Source organism: Micromesistius poutassou (genome assembly GCF_964030765.1).
Source record: "Micromesistius poutassou genome assembly, chromosome: 12".
NCBI lineage: Eukaryota > Metazoa > Chordata > Actinopteri > Gadiformes > Gadidae > Micromesistius > Micromesistius poutassou.
In genome coordinates, this window is record NC_140282.1 from 10,672,552 (window position 1) to 10,677,551 (window position 5,000).

The 5,000-nt window shown below is 51.4% G+C and overlaps 1 long non-coding RNA gene across 1 annotated transcript in view; it reads right to left on the reverse strand.

Moving 5' to 3' along the window:
- Positions 1-200: 200 nt before the first annotated feature.
- LOC311356022 overlaps positions 201-5,000 on the reverse strand; it is a 49,875-nt gene continuing 45,075 nt past the window's right edge. Inside the window, exon 3 of the long non-coding RNA XR_014637569.1 lies at positions 201-349. This is a non-coding gene — a long non-coding RNA (uncharacterized lncRNA). The remainder of the gene's footprint in view (positions 350-5,000) is intronic.

Sequence of the window (5,000 nt, forward strand, 5' to 3'; positions counted from 1 at the left end):
TGTAGGACTGCTGGATCAGAGGTTCTACCGTAATGCAACGCTGTAGGACTGCTGGATCAGAGGTTCTACCGTAATGCAACGCTGTAGGACTGCTGGATCAGAGGTTCTACCGTAATGCAACACTGTAGGACTGCTGGCTCCAACATGACGAGGAAACAGACGCGGACAGGTGCCTTACCAGAGTTGCTGAGGGTGGAGCCCAGGGCGGGAGGTCCGCTGGAGGCGAGGCTGGTCTTGGGGTGAGGAGCCGGGGGTGAGGAGGAGGAGGAGGAGGAGGTGGCGGGGGAGGAGGTGCGAGCAGCAGACAGGGTGGGCGCGGGGGAAGACAGCCGCTCTCCGGACTCCATATCTGTCAAACACAATCAGAGTTAGTACACACACCACAAAGACCCACACACACACACATAGATACACATCGGCTCACCGTTAGAACTGACAACACATAGACACACACAATCAGCGGGATTACACACTGAGACACTGACAATCAACTTCTTTCAGATTTAACAGATTTGACAGAGAAGTGTGACAGAAAAAGGAGAGGAGAGGAAAGGAGAGAAGAGGAGAGGAAAGGAGAAGAGAGGAGAGGAGATGGAGAGGAGAGGAAAGGAAAGGAGAGGAGAGGAGAGGATACGTTTTACCTTGACACTGACACAAAAACAGATAAATACCCCTGCTAGATAAATAAAATGACCCTTTCTCTATTGATGGATCGACACACTCACAGACTTTCGTATGTGTCCTTAACACATAAGTGTCACCTTTGTCAAAGACATCAGTTACGTTATCGACAAACAAAATGGTCATTTGCTACACTGAAATTCTTATTAAGGCTATGATCTGCGTAGTGCAAAGAAAGACATAGCCGTGATGATAAATACTAAGAAAAAGCCAAAGAGGCAAAGTGACATCTATTAAATACACCAGCACTTAAACCACAATACAATGTCCGCCTTCTTTTAAGTTGTATGCTGCTTTTAATGTTGTTTATTTACTGAGCTACCTCTCAAAAGTCTTAACCTAAGTAAGTATGTTTACACACACACACACACACACACACACACACACACACACACACACACACACAACAACAACACCCATCCACACACCCACACACACACACACACACACACACACACACACACACCCATCCACACACCCACACATACGCACACACACACACACACGCACGCACGCACGCACGCACGTACACACACACACACACACACACACACACATTAGATGCTCCCCCCTGTCTGTCACTAATCCAGGACTGAAGATCTCCTTGAAGAGCAGCGTTTGCAGATTGTGTTTTACAGGCAGCAGGCTTTGTTATTGTTACATATAAACAGTCTGCCTTCGCCTTTTATTCTGCCTATCCCTCTCCTCACTCCCTCTCCTCTCTCCCTCGTTCCTCTCCTCCCACTCCCTCTCCTCTCCTCTCCTCTCCCCTCCTCTGCAGTGGGAGCGAACAGCCACTGATTAAATCTCAGAGACAAGAGCAGCTATCCTCTGAATATCAAGTATCAGCCTTTAGCCAGCAGCAACACTGACAGGAGAGAGGGACGTGCGAGGTTGAGGAGACAGAGGGAGGGAGAAAGAGGCAGAGGGAGAGACAGAGGGAGACAGAGATAGAGGGAAGGAGAGAGAGGGAGGGAAGGAGGGGGGGCAAAGAGGTGCAGATGACAGGAAGACCTGCTGCAGTCCGCGGGGAGGAGGAGAAGGAAGGGGGAGTAGGAGGAGGAGGAGCAGGAGGGATGGTGAGCCATTGGACTCTGGCAGCCATGACTGTCACTGCTGCAGTGAAGGAGAGAGAGAGAGAGAGAGAGAGAGAGAGAGAGAGAGAGAGAGAGAGAAAGAAAGAGAGACAGGGAGAGAGAGAGAGAGAGAGAGAGAGAGAGAGAGAGAGAGAGAGAGAGAGACAGACAGACAGACAGACAGACAGGCAGACAGACAGACAGACAGAAAGATAATGTGTATGTGTCAGAAAAAGACAGAGAGAGAGCGATTGAAAGAGAAACAGAGACGCAAAGAGGGAGATAATGTGTATGTGTCAGAATGGCACATAGACAGAGAGATAGGCAGATAAACGGAGTAACAGGCCGAGAAGGAGAATGTGGCGGTTGTGTAATTATGGCGGGGTCAAAGGTCACGTGGGTGGCCTCTGTTGAGGAGACGAAGGTTAATGAGGAGAATTATCGTCCAGAACACCGGAAGAATGACAACGGACATATTAGTGGCCAAAACACAGCCCGCCGCCTCAACAGGGCTGATTTGTTTTCCGACGACCGGTAAAAAAAATAACCCTGGTAGCGAATCTTAGCACCGGTGCCCTAATTTGTGTGTATACATGCAGGACCACCACGTCCGGATTAGCTAAGTTGTTATGATTGAAATGTCAAGTTGGTGGAGGTGGTGATAATGTGATAGTGGTGATGATGGTGGTGGTGATGGTGTTGATAGTGGGGGTGCTGATGGGGCTGGGAGTGGTGCTGGTGATGGTAGTGTTAGATGGTGCTTGTAGTGATGGTAGTGGTGGTGCTTGTGGTGGTGTTGGTGGTGGTTATGGTGGTGGTTATGGTGCTTGTAATGGTGGTGATGGGGCTGGTGGTGATGGGGCTGGTGGTGATGGTGCTGATAGTGATGGGGGTGATAGTGATGGTAGTGGTGGTGGTGATAGTGCAGGTAGTGGTGCTGGTGATGGTGCTGGTAGTGATGGGGGTGATAGTGCTGGTAGTGGTGCTGGTGATGGTGCTGGTAGTGGTGCTGGTGATGGTGCAGATAGTGATGGGGGTGATAGTTCTGGTAGTGGTGGTGGTGATAGTGCTGGTAGTGGTGCTGGTGATGGTGCTGGTAGTGGTGCTGGTGATGGTGCTGGTAGTGATGGTGCTGGTAGTGATGGTGCTGGTGATGGTGCTGGTAGGCAGTAGGTGTGCTGCATGAAAGCAGGGGGGCTGCCTTTTTAATTTTCCTCCTGCGGGTAAAAAAATAATAATGGATGGAGCGACGGTGGCGGTGGGGAGCGGCCGTCCCTAATTACCATAATGCACGGGAAAACAAAAGAACGCAGACTCTCCGCGGACGAGCGAGCTTCTGTGGTGTCAGCTGGTAAGTGGAGCGGATCAGGAGAGAGAGAGGTGGAGAGAGAGAGAGAGAGAGAGAGAGGGAGAGGAGGAGAAGGGGGAGGGAAAGAGGGGGAGAAAGAGAGAGGGAGAGAGGTGAATAGCAAGGGGGAGAGAGAGCGTGCGAGAGAGAGCGAGCGAGGGAGAGCACGTGAGAGATATTGCGCGGGAGAGAGAGTGCACAAGAGAGAGAGAGAGAGAGGAAAGCGAGCGAGAGAGTGATTGAGAGAAAGGTAGAGATTCACCAAGCAGGGTCTGCATTTTTTTTCTTTTCTTCCTCTTTTCAAAACGGAGCCAACGAAAGAGGCGAAAGGAGGGAGCGAGTAAAAAGGACAGGTGGAAGACAGAGGATGAAGGACAGCCTGCAAACAGATCCCGTCCTTTCTCAATATCTGCACTTAGAGTTCGGCCTTGTCAGGATGTGATGATGTGAACGGAATAGATTCCTCTGCCCCCCCAAACGCCCCCCCCCCTCCCCGGCGCCCACAACAAATAAGCAATCCCTCCTTCACAGAGGTGGAAAAGCACATCTCCTCTCCCCCTCCCTCCCTCCCCTCCCCTCCCCTGCGTCTCAGAGGGCCTCTTTCTCAGATGAGACAGAATGAGGGAAGAGGACACAGATAAAAAAGGAAAAGGAAAAAAAAACATAAAGAGCGGGCGAGCGAGAGCCAGCGAGAGAGAGAGAGCGAGAGAGAAAGAGAGAGAGAGAGAGAGAGAGAGAGAGAGAGAAACTGACTGCAAGGCGGGGTCCGTTTCCCTCTCCCACTGCCACAAACTGATCGGTTAGCCAGATTCAACCGAGCAGAACCGCCCGGAAACCGGGGCCTCGCCGGAAACTCCGGCGACAACAAAGACGGGTTAACTTAATGAAGCCCCCGACGCGTTTAAGGGGATTCAATCTGGAGGCTTAATTATGAGAAAATTAAAATGGATTTAGCATCGGAATTAGTTAGATTTTATAGGTAATTAACGCGTAACGCAAAAAAAAAAAAGTGGGCTAATCTCCCTCCACGTGCCGCATGGCGACGACGGCAACGGAATCAATTTGACGAGAGAAACAGCGGCAGCCAATCACGGACGCCGCAACGCGCACACACGCCCGCGACGCACACAAACACGCTAACCTCGGAGGGTAAACGTGCGCACACGCATGGAGGGGGCGGGAGGGGGGAGGGGGGGCGTTTATGCTAATGGAGGACACATGATTTATAAGATGTGTGTTTCCCGCCGCGGACTGGAAGCGGGCGGGTCCGGCGGTTCTGTGCGGCGCCCACAGCTGTCAGAGCGGGGAACTAATAGAGAGCAGGCAGAGTTCCTTCAGAGATACAGGCGCTATAAACAGTTCAGAGGGGCGGGGGGATGGGGGGGGGGGGCAGGGGGCTGGGGAGGCAGCGCGGGGGGGGGGGGGGCACGTGGCCTTCACAAAGAAACCTTCACATGTCACCGGTGGCTCTGATCAGTGTGTGTGTAAGTGTGTGTGTGAGAGAGTGTGAGAGCATGAGAGTGTGTGTGTGTGTGTGTGTGTGTGTCACCTGCTGTAGTATGCAGCAGTTATGTATGTGTGGTGGGGTATGGTTGGGTGTGCATGAGTGTGTGTGGGTGTGGGTGTGGGTGTGTATGTGTGTGTGTGTCTCAGTGCCTGTGGTTTTGATTCTTGCGGTTGTGTTTATTTTCTGTTTGATATGTGTGTGTTTGTGCATTGCTTATCCTGTTTGTCGTACCACGTTGTGTGTACTTGTGCATATGTGTGTGTATATGTGTGGCTCTATGGCTATGGCTCCACTCTCTTTCTTTCTTTACTCCTGTCTTATTTGTATACACTCAAAACACACACACACACACACACACACACACACACACACACACACACACACACAC